This window comes from Dromiciops gliroides, chromosome 4 (genome assembly GCF_019393635.1).
Source record: "Dromiciops gliroides isolate mDroGli1 chromosome 4, mDroGli1.pri, whole genome shotgun sequence".
Taxonomy (NCBI): Eukaryota; Metazoa; Chordata; class Mammalia; order Microbiotheria; family Microbiotheriidae; genus Dromiciops; species Dromiciops gliroides.
The window spans coordinates 493926417-493948305 of record NC_057864.1 but is presented as its reverse complement, the minus strand read 5'-3'; the positions used below and the strand labels follow the sequence as shown (position 1 = coordinate 493948305).

General features: G+C 41.8%; 1 protein-coding gene and 1 pseudogene across 1 annotated transcript in view; one reads left to right on the top strand and one right to left on the bottom strand.

Moving 5' to 3' along the window:
- The window catches only part of LOC122753494 (UDP-glucuronosyltransferase 1A7-like), a 140911-nt gene that overhangs the window by 37961 nt on the left and 81061 nt on the right, over window positions 1-21889 (bottom strand). The gene's annotated exons all lie outside the window — the stretch shown is intronic.
- Window positions 14121-16224, top strand: LOC122753496 (annotated as a pseudogene).

The window sequence follows — 21889 nt, the reverse complement described above, 5'->3', positions numbered from 1 at the left end:
TCAGGAAAGAGTAGTACCTCTGGCATGAAGGGCACTGAGCTCTTTTCAGGAATGCTTTCTACCTTTGGTGTCTACTTGATTCACCTGACTCTCACATGTGGCTCCAAGCCACTGTAGCATATGCAGTGGCCATACCCCAGTAAATCACTTTGGCCAGCCTGTTAAACCAAGTTGAGGGTAACCAAGGGGTCTCAAACTCATTGGTGAGTTAGGGGGTGTCTACTCCAAGTGTATGAAGTCTTCCCCTGGTGGAATGGGTGGATGAGAACAAGTTGTTCCAACAGCCATGAAGGCAGTTGAAGTAGGCTTTGTGGAGCGCTTAGAGCTCAGTTAGACATAGAAGACGTCAAAGTCATTACTGCATCTGGAGCCATCACCAGTTGTCTTGGTTCTGTCATGGCACTGGATTGTGATGACTCTGGAAGAGAAAGTGTGGCTGATGACTCTGTGAAACTCTGCCTCACTTAAATCCAATTTGTGCTCAAGTTGAAAGACTTCACCCATACCATTTTACCATTTTTACCTATCTCAAAATCCTGTTGTAACAGACAGATTATAAAGGTGAAGATACACTAGTCACAACCCTGCACTCGAGCAGCCCAGGACATAGGGTCATCTCACCGGAAGGAGCAGTGGGATTCGACAGTCCCCTGGGTGTCCGAGTAGCCTGTTAAGGACCACACTGCTCACCTCCTGGTGTGAGGAAGGGGCTAGAAAAGGTGCCCTAAAAATTATCTGCTTACCCAGCCCTGGCCTGTTTACCATGGAACATGAGGATCATACCACACAGTTGAAACACACGCAAAAATAGAAAAACTGGGGGCAGCTAGGTGGTGCAGTGGATAAAGCACTGGCCCTGGATTCAGGAGCACCTGATTTCAAATCCAGTCTCAGATAGTTGACACTTACTAGCTGTGTAACCCTGGGCAAGTCACTTAACCCTCATTGTTCTGCAAAAAAAGCAAAAAAAAATACAAAAAGTTCTGCAAAGATGATTCTACTCATCATTGGTGCATCGAATGTGTGACCACTTATAGACAACATAAAATCCAGTAGACCTGAAAGAGAACAGTTCTTGTCATGAAAGACCTCAGGTATTGGGTCCAAATAGCAGCCCTGAATGAGATAAGGCTGGAGAATTAAGGCCAGTGTACAGAAGTCAGAGCTGGATACTCACTTTTCTGGAGTGGCCACAGTGAAAGGGGAATGCTGTGAATCTGGTGTAGGTTTTGAAATCAAAACTAATCTAGTCACCAAACTTGTATGCCTACCAAAAGGAGTGAATGACAGGCCCATGACAATGTGATTGCCACTTGCAGGAAAATGCCATGCCACCATCATCAGTGCCTTTGCTCCCCCCTTGACAAACCCTCTATGAGGTCAAAGAAAACTTGTATAAAAGACCGTGAGACCCTCTCATCCCTGTGCCAAAAGGAGGCCAAACTTATGTTTCTGGGTGACTCAATGCTCAGGGGAGGCTTAGACTACCAGACATTTCAGGGTGTCCTTGGGAGGAACAGACCACAGAAAGAGCAACAGCAGTGATTACTTACTACTGAAGACTTGTTCATCTCATGACCTTCTGATCACCAACACTGTCTTCCCTTTACCTAAATGCTATAAAACTTCATGGATGGGAGGCGGAGCCAAGATGGCGGAGAGGAAGCAGCAAACTGCCTGAGCTCTCCTTTGTTCCCTCAAAAAGAACATTAAATCAAGCCTCCTGGACAGATTCTGAAACTACAGAACCTGCAAAGGGACAGAGAGACACAGTCCTCCCAACCAGAGATAATTTAGAAGACTTCAGGGAAAAGGTCGTCTCGACTCGGGCAAAAAGGGAGGCCCAGCGCAGGGCAGCAACCCAGCGCCGAGGGGGTCGGGGCAAGTCAGCAGGAGCTGCGGGCCACAGCTGAACAACTGAGGCCCCTGGAACCTGGTTCAAAAATCTGGTGGCCAAGAAGGACAGTGGAAAAACCTACCTGCACCAGCCGGGAGGGCCACGAACGGGTCAGGTGGGAACGGATGCCAGGAGCAGGTGCCTGGCTGGCCGAGCGCACCCAGACAGGAAGTGCAGGGTGGGGATCTCCACACACCATAAAGGCCTCAGAGTAAAAAGCCCAGTCACACAGCACCTATACCCCTGCACAAGAAGCCCAAAACAGGGACTCTGGTGCCCTGAGAGTAGACCTCAACTTAAAAAATAAATAAATAAGCTGCAATAATGAGTAAGAAGCAAAAAAGAGCCCTCTCCATTGAGAGCTTCTGTATCAATAGGGAAGAAGCCAACGCAAATTGAGATGAGGACAATACCCTCAAATTGCCTCACGAGGGAAGGTGAATTGGTCTCAGGAACAAAAAGCCTTCCTGGAGGAGCTAGCTCAAAAAGAATTTTAAAAATCAATTGAGAGAGGTAGAAGAAAAAATGGGGAGAGAAATGAAAGCAAAACAAGAAAACTATTAAAAAAGAATCAGCAGCTTGGAAAAGGAAGCACAAAGATTGACTGGCCATAATGGAAAAGAAAGTGCATAATTTCACTGAATGAAAAACATGCCTTAAAAAATTTCAGTTGGCCAAATGGAAAAATAAGGTGCATAATCTCTTTGAAGAACAACAGTGCCTTAAAAAAATTCACTGGCCAAATGGAAAAAAGGTGCATAATCTTACTGAAGAAAACAATGCTTTAAAAAATTAAAATTGGACAGGTGGAAGATAAGGAATCCATGAGACACCAGGAATCAGTCAAGCAAAAATCAATAGAATGAAAAAATAGAAGAAAATGTGAAATACCTCATTGGAAAGACAACTGATCTGGAAAACAGATCGAGGAGAGACAATTTGAGAATCATTGGACTGCCCAAAAGCCATGATCAGAAAAGAATCTAGACACCATATTCCAGGAAATTATTAAGGAGAACTGCCCTGATATCATAGAATCAGAGGATAAAATCATCATTGAAAGAATCCACCGATCACCCTCCTGAAAGAGACCCCAAAAGGAAAAACTCCAAGGAATATTGTAGCCAATTCCAGAATATCAGGTGAAGGAGAAAATACTCCAAGCAGGCAGAAAGAAGCAATTTAAATATCATGGAGCCACAGTCAGGATTGCTCAGGACCTGGCAGCTTCAACATTAAAGGACCGCAAGGCTTGGAATATGATATTCCAGAAGGCAAAGGGAGCTTGGATTGCAGCCGAGAATCTATTACCCAGCAAAAATGTGCATTTTCTTTCAGGGGGAAAAGATGGACATTTAATGACATTGGGGACTTTCAATCTTTCCTGGTGAAAAGACCAGAACTGAATAGAAAATCTGATCTCAACATATAAGACTCAAGAGAAGTTAAAAAGGTAAACAGAGGGGAAAAAAAGGTTACCCTATTAGGTTAAACTGTTTTATATCCCTGCATGGGAAGATAATACTCATAACTCTTAAGAATTGTAAATGTATTTGGGCAAAGAGAAGGACTTTTACACAGAGGGTTAAATATAAATTGTCTTTGATGTGATGATACAAAAAAATTAAGGGGTTAAAAATGGAGTCTATGGGAGGAGAGGAAAGGGGAGGAGAGGAAAGGGGAGGTGGAAGGGGATGAATTATATCAAATGCAGAGGAAAAAAACCCTATTACAATAGAGGAAAGAAAGGAGGGGGTGAACATTGTTTCAACCCTATTCTCATTAGATTTGATTCAAAGAGGGAATAACATATACGTTCATTGGATAAAGAAACTTAACTCAACTATTTAGGGAAGCAAAAGGGGAAGGGAAAGGGGGGGACTGATAGAAGGGAGGACAAAAGCAAGGAAAAAAGGGGTAAAGAAAAGAGAGGGGGGTGACAAAAAGGGAGGGCAGATGGGGGGGAGGCAGGGGTAAGAAGTAGTAAACGTCGGTGAGGAGGAATAGGGTGAAAGAAGGGAAAGTACTAAAGGGGGTAAATAGAATGGTAGGGGGAATAGACAGTACGTATATAACAACTGTGAATGAGATGGGATGAACTCTGCTATAAAACGGAAGCGAATTGCAGAGTGGATTAAAAACCAGAACCCTACAATATGCTGTTTACCAGAAACACATTGAAGCAGAGAGATACACACAGAGGAAAGGTAAAAGGCTGGAGCAGAATATATTATGCCTCATCTAAAGTAAATAAAAGCAGGGGGGTAGCAATTCCTTATCTCAGACAAAGTGCAGGCAAAAAGTAGATCTCATTAAAAGAGATAAGGAAGGATTACATCTTGCTTAAAGGTTACTATAGATACTGAAGTAATATCAATATTGAATATGTATGCACCAGTGGTATAATATCCAGTTCTTAAGGAAGATTAAATGAGTTACAAGAGGAATAGACAGTAATACTATACTAGTGGGGGATCTGAATCTCCCCTCTCAGAATTAGATAAATCTAGCCAAAAAATAAATAAGAAAGAAGTGAAAGAGGTGAATCGATTACTAGAAAAGTTAGACATGATAGATGTCTGGGAGAAAATTGAATGTGGATATAAAGGAATATACCTTTTTCTCAGCAGTACATGGCACATTTTCAAAAATTGACCATGTATTAGGCACAAAAACATCATAGTTAAATGTAGAAAGGCAGGAAATAGTAAATGCATCCTTTTTCAGATCAGATGCAATAAAAATTACATGTAAGAAAGAGCCAGGGAAAAGTAGAATGAAAATCAATTGGAAACTAATAATTTCATTCTAAAGGAATGAATGGGCCAAACAAGAAATCATAGAAACAATCAATAACTATATCCAAGGAAAATGACAATAATGAGACAACATACCAAAATCTATGGGATGCGGCCAAAGCAGTGTTTAGGGGAAAATTTATAGCTCTAAATGCTTACATGAATAAAAAGAGAAAGAGGAGATTAATGAATTGGGCATGCAACTTAAAAAAGCTAGAAAAAGAACAAATTAGAAATCCCCAATTAGATACTGAATTAGAGATCCTGAAAATCAAAGGAGAAATTAATAAGGATTGAAAAAAAAACCTATAGAATTAATCAATAAAACTAAGAGCTGGTTTTATGAAAAAACCAATAAAATAGATAAATATATTGGTTTAATTGATTAAAAAAAAAGAAAGAAGAAAACCAAATTACCAGTATCAAAAATGAAAAAGCGGATGTTACCACCAATGAAGTGGAAATTAAAATCAATAATTAGGAATTATTTTGCCCAACGGTTGCCAATAAATTTGACAATCTAAATGAAATGGATGAATATTTACAAAAAATACAAACTGCCCAGGTTAACGGAAGAAGAAATAAAATCCTTAAATAAACCCATATTAGAAAAAGAAATTGAACAAGCCATTAATGAACTCCCTAAGAAAAAATCCCCAGGGCAGATGGGTTTATGGGTGATTTTTACCAAACACTTAAAGAACAATTAATTCCAATATTGTACAAATTATTTGGAAAAATAGGTGAAAGAAGTAATTCTAACCAAATTCATTTATGACACAAATATGGTGGTGATACCAAAACCAGGCAAAGCAAAAACAGAGAAAGAAAAATTATAGACCAATTTCCCCAATGAATATTGATGCTAAAATCTTAAATAAGATATTAGCAAGGAGATTACAGCAAGTGATCACCAGGATAATACACTATGACGAGGGGGGTTTATACCAGAATGCAGGGGCTGGTTCAACATTAGGAAGAACTATGAACTAATCAACCACATCAATATAGAAAACCAACCAAAATCAAATGATTATCTCACTAGATGCAGAGAAAGCTTTAGACAAAATACAACACTATTCCTAATAAAAACACTGGAGAGTTAGGAATAGGGGGAGCTTTCCTTAAAATAATAAACAGTATCTACCTAAAGCCATCAGCAAGTATTATATGCAATGAGATAAATTAGAGGCCTCCCCAATAAGATCAGGGGTGAAACAGGGATGTCCAATATCACCCCTATTATTTAATATTGTACTAGAATGTTAGCTTTAGCAATCAGAGAAGAGAAAGGAATTAAAGGAATTAGAATAGGCAAGGAGGGAAACAAAACTATCACTCTTTGCAGATGATATGATGGTATACTTAAGGAATCCTCAAGAATCAACTCAAAAATTAGCTTGAAACAATTAACGACTTTAGCAAAGTAGCAGGATATAAAATATATTCCACATAAATCATCAGCATTTCTATACATGACCAACAAAGTCCAGCAGCAAGAGATAGAAAGAGAAATTCCAATTAAGGTAACAGTAGATAATATAAAATACTTGGGAGTCTACTTGCCAAGACAAACCCAGGCACTCTAATAGAACACAACTACCAAACACTCTTCACACAAATCAAATCAGATCTAAATATTGGAAAGAATATCAATTGCTCATGGATAGGCAGAGCTAATATAGTAAAAATGGACAATACTGCCTAAATTAATTTACTTATTCAGTGCCATACCAATCAGACTACCTAAAAATTATTTTATAGAGCTAGAAAGAATAATAACAAAATTCATCTGGAAAAACAAAAAATCAAGAATATCAGGGAAATAATGAAAAAAAATTCACAGGAAGGTGGGTTAGCGGTACCAAACCTGGAGCTTTACTATAAAGCGGCAGTCATCAAAACTATCTGGTACTTGGCTATAAAATAGAGTGGTAGATCAATGGAATAGCTAGGCTCAGGAAATGCAGTAGTAAATGACACTAGTAATGTAGTGTTTGATAAACCCAAAGACTCCAGCTTCTGGATAGGAACTCAGTATTGACAAAAACTGCTGGGAAAACTGGAAGATAGTATGGCAGAAATTAGGCACAGACCAACATCTTACACCTTATACTAAATAAGGTCAAAATGAATACATGATTTAGACCATAAGAGGTGATACCATAGGTAAATTAGGAGAGAAAGGAATAGTGTACCTATCAGATCTTTGGAAAGGAAAACAGTTTTTGACCAAACAAGAGATAGAGTATATTATAAAATGCAAAATGGATGATTTTGATGACATTTAATTAAAAAATTTTGTACAAATCAGAAGCAATGCATCCAAAATTAGAAGGGAGGCAGAAAGCTGGGAAACAATTTTGAGGCCAGTACTTCTGATAAAGGCCTCATCTCTAAAATATATAGGGAACTAACTCAAACTTATAAGAACCCAAGTCATTCCCCAATTGAGAAATGGTCAAAGGATATGAACAGGCAGTTTTCTGATGAAGAAACCAAAGCTATCTATTCCCATATGAAAAAATGCTCTAAATCTCTATGATTAGAGAGATGCAAATTAAAACAACTCTGAGGTACCACCTGACACCTATCAGATTGGCTAAAATGACAAAAAAGGAAAATAATAAATGTTGGAGAAGCTGTGGGAAAATTGGAACACTAATGCATTGTTGGTGGAGCTGTGAACTGATCCAACCATTCTGGAGAGCAATTTGGAATTATGCCCAAAGGGCAATAAAGCTGTGCATACCCTTTGACCCAGCAATACCACTTTTGGGTCTTTTTCCCAAAGAGATCATGGAAGGGGGAAAGGGACCCACATGTACAAAAATATTTATAGCTGCTCTTTACGTGGTAGCAAAGAATGGAAGTTGAGTGGGTGCCCATCAATTGGGGAATGGCTGGACAAGTTGTGGTATATGAATACAATGGAATACTATTGTGCTATAAGAAACGATGAGCAGGAGGAGTTCAGAGAAACCTGGAGGGTCTTGCGTGGGCTGATGATGAGTGAGATGAGCAGAACTAGAAGAACATTGTACACAGTAACATCAACATTGAGTGTTTGATCTACTGTGATGGACTATATTCTTCTCACCAATGCAATGGCACAGAGAGTTCCAGGGAACTCGTGATGGAAGAGGATCTCCAAATCCAGGAAAAAAAAAAAGAACTGCGGAGTATAGATGCTAAATGAACCATACTATTTCTTTTGTTTGATGCTGTTGTTTTTTTTTCTATTTTGAGGTTTCCATCATTGCTCTGATTTTTTTCTCTTATAACATGACTAATGCAGAAATAGGATTAATGTTATGTGTATATATAATATGTGTTGTGTGTGGTATATATTATGTGTGTATTGATATATATATATATAGATATAATATATATATATATATATATATATATTCCTATATCAGATTACCTGCTGTTTAGGGGAGGGGGGAAGGGAGGGGAGGGAGGGAGAAAAATCTGAAATTGTAAAGCTTGTATAAACAAAGGTTGAGAACTATCTTTACATGTAATGGAAAAAAAATAAAATACTTTATTAATTAAAAAAAAACACTTCATGGATGCTACCCTTGCACGCAAACAATGGCATTCAATAGACAATGTGATTGTAAGAAGAGATAGACAGGAGAGTGAGGAAGGCAATGTGTGGTGCAGAGTACTAGACTGATCATAGACATACTTTCTAAGCTAAACATTTGCAGTCAACAAAAGTCATGGCTCCAAGGCAAAATGACAGCCAGAAGATTTATTAGAGCATTTCTCTGAGAGGAAACAGTTTGTTGCTAACTTGGAGGAAAAGTTGAGGCAACACAAAGATGACAACATTGGAGCAGAAAAAGAGTGGGCAGCTTCCAGAGATTTGGTGTACAACACTGCACTTGCTCATCTGGGTCAGAATACTTGCAAACATTAAGACTGGTTAGATGAAAATTATGAGGAAATTCAGAAACTGCTAAATGAAAAACAAGAACTTCACAGAGTTTCCTAGCAGGATAGTTTGCACATCTCTAAGAAGGCAGCATTTAACTCCATTAAAAGTAAAGTACATCCCACCTAATTTTTTTTACTTTAAATAAAAATGTTTATTTTAAAAAGTAACAAATGTTACTTATGTACAAATGAAGCTTAGAGAGATGCAGTATTCTTGGCTCAGTAAGGAGGCAGATGAAATCCAGTTTTATGCTGATAGTAACAATTTAAATCTTTTATGATGTCCTGAAGGATATTTGTGGGCCAAAGACATATGGTGCATCTGAGGTACTCGGGCTGATGGAACCACACTGATTAGTGATAAGGACATGATCCTGGAGAGATGGGCCTGAACCCTTCCTTAATGTTTTCAATCAGTGCTGAAGCCACTGACCATTTCCCTTGGGTTGAAGTCAGTTGCCCTCTAGATAAATTTCCAATTGAAGAAGGCCATTAGGCTTCTCTCCTGTGGCAAAGCACCTGGTGCTAATTCTATTCCAGAAGAGATTTACAAGGTTTCATTGCTCATTACAAAAGTTGACTGAAATTTTTTAACTTATATTGCAAGAGTAGGTTCTCCCCAGGAGTTCAAAGACACTTCAGTGTCCATCTCTCTAAAGGTAAAGGAAATAGATTGTCCCTATGACAATTGCAGTGGGAGCTCTCTCTTAGTCACTGCTGACAAGATTCTTGCCAGAGTCTTCCTTAATAGGCTGCTTCTTCACCTAGAAGATGGTTATCTAGCTGAGAGCCAGTGTGGCTTCAGAAAGAGCCAAAGAATAGTTGATATGGTGCTGCTGCCCAACCACTCCACAAGGAATGCAAAGAGTAGAAGAGATGTCTGTGTACCTGACCAAGGCCTTTGATACTGTCAGCCATGAGGGCTTATGGAAAATTAGGTCAAAATTTGGTTGCCCAGAGAAGTTCATCAGGATTGTACGTCAATTTCATGACAGCATGCTTGCCCGGGTTCTGGATAATGGACAATGCTCTCATTCCTTTCCAATCACCAAGGAGTGAAACAGGGCTGTTTGCTTGCTACCATGCTTTTTTGGGGGGAGGGGCAGGGCAATGAGGATTAAGTGACTTGCCCATGGTCACACAGCTAGTAAGCGGCAAGTGTCTGAGGCTGGATTTGAACTCAGGCCCTCCTGAATCCAGGTCTGGTGTTTTATCCAGTGCACAACCTAGCTGCCCCCTACCATGCTTTTAAACATGATGTTTTCAGCCATGTTGTCAAAAACATTCAATGAGGCTGAACACAGCATCAAGGTCAGCTACTGAACTGATGGGAAATTCTTCATCTTGAGAAGGAGACAAGCCAAGACTAAAGTGGAGGGAGTGTTGGTGCATGATTTTTTGTTTGCAGATGACTCTGCATTCAATGAAGCCTCTGAAGCTGAGATGTAACAAAGTATGGCTTAGTTCTCTACTGCTTGGGATAATTTAGCCTAACAATAAATACCAAGAAAACACAGGTGATCCATCAGCCAGTAGCACACCATCTATATGTGGAACCATCAAATAAAACAAATGGAGAAGTTTTGGATACTGTGAATAAGTTCACTATCTTGGCCGTATACATCCCAGACATGTACACATTGATAATGAAGCCGATGCATGCATCGCCAGAGCTAGCTCAGTATTTGGGAGGCTCTGAGGGAAAGTGTGAGAGTGAAGAGGTATTAGACTGACTACCAAACTAAAGGTCTACAGAGCCATTGTGCTGATCTCATTGTAGCATACTTGTGAAACCTGGACAGTGTACCAGTGCCATGCCAGGAAAATGAATCTCTTTCACCTTGAATCATCGTAGGAAGATTCTAAAGATCACCTGGCAGCATAAAATACCAGATACTGAGGTCCTCTTTTGAGCTAAACTGCCAAGCATTCAAACTCTACCACAAACAGTGCAATGCTGATGGGCTGACCACATCAATTGAATGCCAAACATATACTTGCCTAAAAGACTATTTTATGTAGAACAGTCTGAATGTCTCTCTTAAGAATTACAAAATTGGAGGGGTGCAGTTAGGTGGCACAGTGAATGAAGCATGGGCACTGGATTCAGGAAGATATGAGTTAAAATCCAGCCTCAGACATGACACTTGCTAGCTGTGTAACCCTGGGCAAGTCACTTAACCCTCATTGCCCCACAAAAAAAGAATTTTGAAATTGACCACATGACATGGGAGATGTGGTACAGGACCACCCTGAATAGTGTGCCCTCATCAGAGAAGGTGTTGTGCTCTATGAGCAAAGCAGAATTGAAGTAGCTCAAAAGAAATGTGAGATTCACAAATTTAGAGACTCCAACCCAAATGTTCATTTGGACTATTTGTGCCTGACTGTGGGTAGAGTATTCCAAGCTTGAATTGGTCTGATCATCGAATGTCAGACACACTGTAACTTGACTCTAACATAGTGATGTTATTTGGTCCACGAATCTTACCTGTAAAATAAAGACCCTGTAACTTGATGGTCCTTAAGCTGCCTGTCAGTTCAAATTCTCCACGTCTATGATGCTGTGATCATTGAGAACAACCTGCATTTTACACATGAGGGAACTGAGGCTCAGAAAGGAGAAGCCACCTTCCCAAGCCAACATAGCTACCCTTTTCACACAGAACAAGCCATTCTATACTAACTACAGGCTTATCTTGCCTTACAGCCTATTCATCGCTATCCTTGCTTTCAGTTCTAGAAGGGGATGATGACCTCATGGGCCTCCAGGCACCTCAGGACCACCAGAGATCCCCTGTGCATGAGATTAGAGGTTCTTGAGGATCTCTGACAGAACCCAGGTAAACATCACAGCAGGTGGGGGGACTGGAGAAGGCTCTCTCCCTCAATCTGCACTTTACAAAACCCAACAATAAATAGACAGTTGGTCCTAGGGGACCTTTCCCATTATGAGGTCTTTCTGGCCTCTAACCCCTTGCTCCCTAACAGCCTAAAGGTCCACATAGTGTTTGTGCCTTGATCTCTCCACCAACATGCAGAACCCCATGAGGTTTAAGGGTCTTATTTCTGGGTTTTATCCCAACCCCAGTGGAGATCATGGCCATGAGGAGGAGAACTCATGAAGAGCAGTAAGAAGAGTCTAGAGAATCAGGTTCTACCCTGCCAGTGGGGAAGAGGAAGCCCAGGCTGAAGCCTGGAAAGTGCACATAGGATGTACTGTTGCTATCAGTTGATGGGATACTCAGGACTCCTGGATGGGTAAGGACACAAACTGGGGAATAGGACTTGTCTTAGGGTCATAGGTTCTAGAGCTGGAAGGAACCTTGGAGGCCATCGACTTTACCTCTTCATTTAAAGATAAGAAGAGGAGGCAGCTAGATGGTGCAGTGGTAAAGTGCCGGCCCTGGATTCAGAAGTACCTGAGTTCAAATCCAGCCTCAGACACTTGACACTTACTAGCTGTGTGACCCTGGGCAAGTCACTTAACCCTCATTGCCCTGCAAAAAAACAAAACAAAAAAAAAATAAAGATAAGAAGACTTAGGCCTAGGGAAACTAAGTAATTTGCCAAAGGTCATGAGTAATATGTTACTAAGGGAGGATTTGAACTCAGGTCTTCTGACTAATGCCAAAGGCAATGCTCTTTTCACTCTACCAAGCTTCTTTGTAGCCTTGGGCCACCGAAGACCCAGAGAAAGGCTGAATGGGGAAGGTCTGAATTGCTCAATGGAGAAAAGCTCTCCCAAGTTCCCATTAGAGAGGAAGCTTCACTGGGAGCCATCTAGGGACCTGATTTAGTTCTCATCACCAGTGATTTGCTTTTCCTCTAGTACATCTGTTGGGAAAGTTGAAACCCTGAACTCCCTGCTGATCCTGCTTTGGCTACTCTTCATGATCAAGCCTCAGTTGCTGTTGTTGTTGTTCAGATGCTCATTCAGGTCTGACTTTCTGTGGCCTCATGGACCATCCTGTCAATGGTGTTTTTCCTTGGCAAAGATGCTGGAGTGCTTTGCCATTTCCTTTCCAGTGGATTTAAGGCAAGCTGAAGTGACTTGCCCAGTGGACACATGGCTGGCAAGTGTCTGAGGCTGGATTGAACTCAGGTCTTCCTAACTCCAGGCTCAGCACTCTATCTACTGAGCCACCTAGTTGCCTCCTAGGGAAACTGAGGTCAGGTGACTTGCCCAAGGGTAACATAGGCTAGTGTCTGAAGCAAGAGTTTTAACTCAGATCTTCCTGATGCTGAGCCCAGAATGCCAGCCATTGAGCCATTTAACTGCTCCAATCAAGCCTTCCTTTTCTGCTCTTTTTCATGAGGCAGATCAATTGACTAAGTGTCATCTGTACTTGGCATTGGCTATCCGACTGTATGTCAGTCTGCACAATGGGCAAATTTGACCCTCTGAGTTTTCCCATTATGAGTTGTGAGTCAGATCTCTTTGAAGAAAAGTTGATGTCATTGAGGAAGAAAAAAATAGCCGAGAGATTAAATTTAGGTTGTTGATTTTGTGTATATGTGCCTTCCCCTCTGAAATGATCTTCATGTATTGTGTGGGGTGTCTTATGCACTCAGGAGTGTACATGTTGTCTCCCCCATTACAATATGAGCTGCTGGTGGGCAGGAGCTGTTTCTCATTTTTTGGTATCTACACTACCTAGTGCAGCACCTAGCAGAGGAGGCATTTCAGAAATGCTTGTGGACTGACAGACTGCCTAGAAAATTAAGAGAGAGCTAGAGATAGAGGACAGTACTGTTTACTCTTGTATAGAAATGTTCAGAAATGTCAGTTCTAAGAACAAATCAATTTCTTCCAAAATCCATAATAAACATTTCTCAGATTCAGTAAAAATAGAAACAGGCAAGTGTGAGTAAATAGGTAAGGAATAAGACTTTGGTGTTTCCATCTGTACAGGCTTTGGTAAATACTGAATGGACTGCTCCTTATGGAAGGAATACGTTTTCCTTCTACATCACTGTCCTAATCTTTCTGTGTAAAATCCTTGATCACAATAATCTCTGCACCTCCTCAGGTAAGTAATTCCCGTATTTCACTTTAGGTAAAGCTGAGGGTAATAGAACAAATGAAAGTTTAAGATTTAGGAATGTTGGCAGCTGTCCAGGGTCCTGGCCACAACCTGGAAACTACCTTACCCTCTGCATTTCTGCCTTGGAGAGCAACACGTTCAGAATTCTTCAAACCCCGTGCTGTAAATTAGGAGGTTTACTTGCAAGAGTATTGGACAGAGCATTTATTTTTCTGAAAAATTCTGTTATTAAGATTCAACTAGGGGGAGGAGGAGGAGCCGTCGCTGGGACCGAGGGCACCCAGGCGGCTTGGGGTGGTGGGGTCGCCTGAGCCCAACCGTCCGCCGCTCAGTCCGTCCGTCCGTGCGGGGGTCGGCGCCCTGGTCGGTCTATGTGACAAGCCGGTGGCGGCAGCGGCGGCAGCGGCGGCCTCGGCGTGGAGAGAAAACAAAATGACGAACGAAGAACCTCTCCCCAAAAAAGTTCGCCTCAGTGAAACAGACTTCAAAGTGATGGCAAGAGATGAATTAATTCTAAGGTGGAAGCAGTAAGAAGCATATGTACAAGCTTTGGGGGACAAGTACACAGACCTAAACTCAAATGATGGAACTGGCTTGAGAGAGTCTGAAGAAAAGCTAAAGCAGCAACAACAAGAGTCTGCAAGAAGAGAAAATATTCTTGTGATGAGACTGGCAACTAAGGAACAAGAGATGCAAGAGTGTACTACTCAAATCCAGTACCCTCAAACAAGTTCAGCAACCTAGTGTTGCCTAACTGAGATCAACTATGGGGACCCAGCAATCAACTTGTTTTTCCTAAAAATGAAAGGTGAACTGGAACAGACTAAAGACAAACTGGAACAAGCCCAAAATGAACTGAGTGCCTGGAAATTTACGCCTGATAGGGAAACAAAACATACTCCCCAGTCAAGACTTTCCCTGACAGTCCCACTACGAGAATGCTATGGTGGGACAGCCAAGTACTCGTTTCCACACCAAGACTCAGACGTTTGAGCCCAAAAAAGCCACATTCTTATACTGTCCAGTTTGTAATGCTTAATGTAAAACTTACCAGATGAACTTGTGTTTCAGCTTTTTCTCTCCTCCCCCCCCCTTGCTTCAGAGGCCTGACAGCGTCGGACTATTCCGAAGAGTGGCCAACTCTGAAAAAATTCCCTTTCTAGAACATGTAGGACACTTGGCGAGTGTTTCTGTTTGAAGAAAATAGAGGGAGAAAACAGAAGTCTTAAGTCTGTGGCACACTGTGTCTACAGACAGTTTGGAGAAAAGAAAACCTAGAGATTTTAAATCATGAAGGTGAACATGTAAAATTCCAGTAAAATGTAAAAATGGAATATGCTTCGCTCTAACCTTGAGCTTAGTGACTTAGAGACACTAGAAGTCAGTTTTGCCAATAAGACTGTGGACTTCCTGCTTATTCTTTGAACTTCTGGGTCAAAACCTAATGAGCCAAACAAGCAAAAAGTTAATGGCAAAGTGTCGAACGCTTAGTCAGGAGAATCAAGAGCTTGGAAGGCAGCTGTCCAGGACGTGTAACGATTGGAATGACGCCACCTGCGGATACTTACTGTAGAAGAGTTCTGCCATGAAGCAAAGGTCTTTGAGGGCAAGACCAGGCTTCAGGAAGTGACGCGGACTAGTGGGAGGAGGAAGGAAGAGACTGGCACTCGGTCTCACTCTCTTTCCTCTGGACTCTGGCGGAGAAGGGAGCTAGAAATGTGCTCTCCCTTTAATAGATAGGAATCTAGGCCTTTTTCTCTCTCTTTACCAAATTCTTATTCTCCTTTATAAATGCTTAAAGTCTAACTCTTGCTAAAGCTTATAATTTGATGGGCGACCACTCATTAGATATTTTAGACAGTTTAGCTAGAATTTTAGCCTTAACAGACGTATGCACAACTTGAAGCAGGTTGGCTTTACAGAAGAAATATAGTGAAGAACTTAAGAGCAGTCAGGATAACTCAATGAATTCAGTATTCAGCTTGATGAAGAGGTAGAGGGTATGCGAGTACCATTCTAGTTCTTCAGCAACAACTGAAGGAGACTTTGTCAGCAGTTGGCTCAGTATCAGCAGCAGTCCCAGGCCTCAGTCCAGGTACCAGAAGGACTCCATCTTCTAGGCTTTAGACCAAGGAGAAGTGATGGGTAAAGACTGCAGCCGTCCAGCTAATGGACCAAGTAACGGCAGCTCCTCCCATCAGAGGACGTCTGGCCTGGATTTTTTAGGGAGGGAACACAACAGAAGATGACTTTTCTACATCTCCAGGGAATGGTATAAGGTCTCCAACAACTCTGAAGAGAGAACTGCAGAGGAGGTAGTAGGTTACATAAACCCAACTCAGTACGGGGTATGAAAGTGTAGACTCTCCCACGGGCAGTGAAAACTCTCTCACACACCACTCAAATGACACAGACTCCAATCATGATCCTCAAGAGGAGAGAAGCAGTGACTGGGAAAGGTAACCGAACTGTGGGTTCCCGTCATGTTCAGAATGGTTTGGACTCAAGTGTAAATGTACTGGGCTCAGTTTTGTAACATTTTTCCAGCAACATCTTATACAGTGTCATTTAATTTTGGAGAGGATACTGTCCAGAAACAATTTTAATTAGTGCATACTTTTTGTCACAATTGCTTTTTTGTGCAGTGTGGGGTTTTTTTTTTTGTTGGTTTTTGTTTTTGTTTTTTTTCCCCTTGCTTCAATACCTCTGCCACTTTGGAAATGTAACAGTTAATGTACATTGGACATTGCTAAAAGGACGTTATATAGGCTCAAGTTATTTTATATGAGTTAATGGGAAGTTGAAAATGAAAATAATTTTCCACAAAGTATAACACAATGAGTTCTGTACAAATCCATGTATATCTAGAACCCGTGCTGTGTGAGGGCATTCTTACTTATACTGTTCTTATCCTTATGCAACATTCAGACTTGTCATAGTAGGTTGTGGGTTTATGACTGCCAAGTTTTGCCCAGTACAGTAGTTTTATCACTAAAAGTTGGATGTTGATGAGTCCCGTAGTAGTTTCAGTGTTAATTACAGTTTTTTCCACCTTACATCTGTGCATTTTCTCTTTAGGTGATTGAATGGTTTAAGAATTTTGTGTGCATAGTTACTCAGTTTTTATGACTGTTGTATCCTGTTAATGCAGATTGCTCTGTGACTCCACTATATCTTACCTGTACTGACCAAACCTAATATTTTAATAATGTAAAAAAAAAAAAGATTCAACTAGGGGCAGCTAGGTGGTGCAGTGGATAGAGCAAGCAGCCCTGGATTCAGGAGGACCTGAGTTCAAATCTGAACTCAGACGCTTAACAGTAACTAATTGTGTGACCTGGGTAAGTCACTTAATCCCAATTGCCCAGAAAAAAAAAAGAAGAAGCTTTGGGGCAGCTAGGTGGCACAGTGAGACAGAGCACCAGCCCTGGAGTCAGGAGTACCTGAGTTCAAATCTGGCCTCAGACACTTAACACTTACTAGCTGTGTGACCCTGGCAAGTCACTTAACCCCAATTGGCCTCACTTAAAAAAAAAAAAAAAAAGAAAGAAAAGAAAAACAAGATTCAACTAAAGCCTAGTGCTCATTCACCTCACTGCTCTCCACAGGAATACAAGTGATATCATGGGAACTAGAAGGGACCTTAGAGCTAGCATAGTAGAGACTTTTGCAAACTCATTGATATGGCCCATTTTGGGTTTCCAGATAGATCAACAGATTTCCAAATGTTGATTCAGTATGAGGGAGAATCTGGCTCAATGTGATGCTCTGGTGAAGGTCAGGACCATGACGGAAGAACTTTTTTTTTTTTAATCTGTGTATCCTTATACCTCAAACAGAATAAATATTTGTTGAATTGTTCTTGTTTGGTAGGGAAATAAGGGTTAAGTGACTTGTCCAGGGTCACACAGCTTTGTGTCAAGTGTCTGAGGGTCAGATTTGAACTCAGGTCCTCCTGAATCCAGGGCCAGTAACTTTATCCACTGCGCCTACCTAGATGCTCCTATCTTTGTTGAATTGTTGATTAGGCACTCTACATACTTTCATGTTTAGTACTTAAGGGGAATTTAGGCAACAGTGCAAAGAAAACATATTCATCCTGATGCCCCTGCCTCTGAGGCTTCCCCACTTGCATGGCCTGTGGTGAGTCACTTAAATTCTGTGAGCCTCAAATGCATAGGCTTATATATTTAGAGTTTGAAGAGACCCATTGAGATCGCTGATTCCATGACTCATGTCATAGATGATGAAAACCATCTAGAAAAGTCAAGTGGCTTCCCTAGTATCATACAATGAGGAAATGTTTTGAGTTGGCATTGAAAATCCAAGTCTTAATGACTGCATGTCCAATGCTCTACCCACCAAACCCAGGTTGCCTCTCATCATTTGGAAAATGTGGCATTGGACTCAATAGACTGTGAGGGCCCTTCAGTTGGTGAGTCTGTTGGCCTATATGCTCAAGACCCAAAGAATCATTTAGAAGCCCCAGTTTGGGTCGTCCGTCTCATCTCTTTAAGCTATATAGGCCAAACAAACCCAAAAGAAAGTCAAGTCCTTCTGACCAAGGTTCTTTCTGCTAGGGATAGAACCAAAGTGAGAATGCAGGTCTCAATTTCTAATGACCCTAAAGATTAGAGAACTAGAGTCAAGGAAGACACAAAGAAATTGGCACAAGGAAAGGTAGTCAGAAAAAATCTGATCCCACATTTGTCCCTCCCCAGTCCATCTCCACAGGTCTGTCTGATTCAGGAAATATCACAAAGATTAAAAGAACGTCTCTGGGGTCACCTTGGGTCTTCTATTAATAGAGATCATTGAAATGTAATCAGATTTACTGATAAAGAGGTGAAATGAGGGGCAGCTAGGTGGCACAGTGGATAAAGCACTGGCCCTGGATTCAGGAGGACCTGGGTTCAAATCCAGCCTCAGACCCTTGACATTTACTACCATGTGACCCTGGGCAAGTCACTTAACTCCCATTGCCCCGCAAAAAAAAAAAAGAACGAAATGAGCAGAACTGGAGAGCATAATACACAGTAACAACAATATTGTACAATGAAGAACTACGCATGAAGAACTGATGGTGCCTGAATAGAAACTGAAGATAATATTTTCTTTCTTTCTTTCTTTTTCTTTCCTTCTTTCTGTTCCTCCCACCCTCCCTCCCTCCTTCCCCCTCCTCCTTCTTGCTTCTTTGCTTCCTTCCCTCCTTTTGAGTTTCTTGCAACAAAATGACTATTAGGAAATGTTTCACATGATTGCACATGCATAACCTAGATCAGATTGTTTACCTTCCCAGGGAGGGGCAGGGCAGGGAAAGAGGGAAAGAATTTGGAATGCCAAACTTAAAAAACCCAAATGTTAAAAGTTGTCTTTACATGGAATTGGGGGGGGAATAAAATATTATTAAAAATAAAAAAGAAGAAAATTTTCTAAACTTCAATACCAACCTGTGAGAGTTGCTTGGTGTTGGCACAGTTCATGCCTCCAATGTAGATTATGTTTGGCATGATTGGCTTGGGGTAATCCAGCAGAAGTCTGACCTTAGGAGCCACACAGATCCATGGCTCAGACACATCCCCTATGCTTATGTCTCTCTGAAGGAGTTCGAAGCCAATCTTGCAAAAGAGGAAAAATCATATGCATGCCACAGACAGGGGCAAAGTATATACAAAGTTCTTTACCCGCTGAAGGAAAGTCATGTGGTCAGTGGTTCTCAGTGTACATCTTCGGAATATAGGAGGATGGGTTAGGACACTGAGTGCCTTTAGCTAGGAAATCACATGGGATTTCCCGGAAGTAATACACAGCTGGACAAGAGAGATACTGAGCTAGGACAGCTCCACAAGGAACCACAGGATCAGTGAGACAGCATCATAGTGGGCTTCCTCCAGGAATTTCATCAGTTCCTTATTAGACACTAAGTCAGCACAAAAGCTAAAATGCATGTCAGGCAAAATCCTTTGTGCCTGCAGCATGACAAATAATCGATAGAGGAAAGGCTCAGGTTTAAAGATAAAGTGGGGATCATTCAATTTCTGAAACGTTCCTTACTGAAAGTGACTGGAAAGGCTTCAGGTGTAGAATGGCCCTTCCCTGATGCGCACGGACAGCTCTGGTGCCAGGACACACTCTCATGGCCTCTCAGGCTGAGCTCCTGAACCACTTCACGCATCGAGCCTGTGGCTGCCATCCATGGGGATCACCAGATAGCTTCCCCCCTTTGGCAAAGCCCAGACAGGCAGCATAGAAAACCAGCCTCACCAGAGCCCAGCGCCAAGGTGGGAGCCCTCTGGCCATCTCTGCAGAGTCCGGATCCCTAAGCAAGAGCACAGTCTGTAAACTCTGATCTGTTTGTTCTCTTTCACAACCTGGCAGCTTTGTGCTTTATCCTGTGCCGGTCCTTGTGGATATAAAGATAAGAAGAGAGGCTGAACTTTTGGTTTGCTACATATATGATTCATCTCTTTAGATTAAGGATTAAAAAATAGGCCTATGTTTCTCCTCTGGGCCAAAAATGGACCTCATTTTCTGACCTCTTTGGCTGGGGATGGAATCGTGGAATCATAGAGCTTGAACACTGTAGTGTCTCCTTGACGAAACACTAATCTGATCTCATTTAAAGATGAGAAAACTAAGACCCAGAACAGCTAAGGGATTTGCTAAGTGTCACAAAGGAAGTAAGTAACCCAAACCGGATCTGAACCTGGACTTTAGGCCTCATCTCAAAGCCAGGGCTCTTTCTACTCTACCAAGTTCCTTATTAGCTCCCAGCCCTTTAAGGCCATGAAAGGGGCTGACTAAGGAATATCTCAGCTGCCAATAGAAAAGTCAGGCAGCTTTGACAAATTCTTTTCAGAGGGGACCCTTCCTGGGAGCCATAAAGGCATCTGGCTAGTTCCAACCCCAGCAACCTTCCCTGACCTTTACTATTGTGGAAATTTATTTTGATTTGGGGACCCTACCTTTAGGCTGAGATTAGAAAGGCCTCAGGCCCTCAGGGTCTCTGTCCCCTCCCCCTCTGCTTCAGCTGAGCCAAAAAGCCCCGTGGGCTGTACAAGATGCCAGGCAGACAGCTGGGGGAAAAAGCCCCAGGCTCCCTCCGACCTGAGCAGAGGTATCCTAGAGATTCTGGGCTTGTCCAGCTGGGCTCTGGTGTAGCTCGTGAGGCTAGAGCACACCCCCCACCACCAGCCACAGCGCCTGGCTGGAGGATTAGCTTGGTCTGTGGGGGCGCAGGAAGCCCGAGATTTGAGTGGAGAGAAGGAAAGATATATATAGACCTGGGGGGTTAGACTCAGGACGGGGAGAAAAGGACTGGGAGGCGGCTGACGAGATTAGAAAGACTGGAAAGAGGAGTCAAGGCTAAAGGACTAGGAGGCAGAGAAAGAGAGGCCGAAGGGCTAGACTGACGGAGCAGACAGACAGAAGGTCGGGTGAGAGAGAAACACAGGAGTTCAGCAGTGGAAGTAAGGAGAGGAAAGTTAGAAGCAGGGAGATTTACAAAGTGAAAGGGGCTCGGAGTTAGAATAAAGGACCTGAGTGCCCTAGGCAAGAGGCGACTAAGGAAGTTCCAGGGGCAGCAGGTGAAAGCACACAGTCTGGTTGTACATTTTATTTCCCTGTATTCATAATTTTAAATAGTATCTCATAAATAAACTCTCTTGATTATTCAGTTAAGAGGCTTCTTAATCTTTTGCTTATCAATTTGGGAGTGGAGCAGTGTGGTGGAACTTATTTAACCGCCCACATTAAGATATAGCAGTCAGAGAGCCAGTGAGTAAAAAGTCCCCAGATTAAGTACCTCAATCAGATAGCCCCCCAAATTAGCCCAGTCATTTAAAATATTTCTACATTATACTGGCTGGGAAGCTGAATGCTGAACTGTATGTTAAGCCTTGTTTGCCGTTGTTAGTGACCAAGCTTTGACCTTTGTGCATCTGTACTTTCCCCTCTTAGATTATCTTCCATGTACTCTGTAGAAATCGTGTAGATTCTCAGTTATGTTCATACTGTTCCCCTCATTAAATATGAGCTCCTTAAGGACAAGAGCTATGTTTTGCCATCCTTTGTACCCACAGCCCTGGCCTACTATATAAACATTTAAAGGACAAAGGCTTAGGCAGAGGGCGGAACCAGTCTCCTGATTCCTAAGGGACCTGAAAGATGCTAGAAAATGATGTTCCCATTTCAAAAAAAAA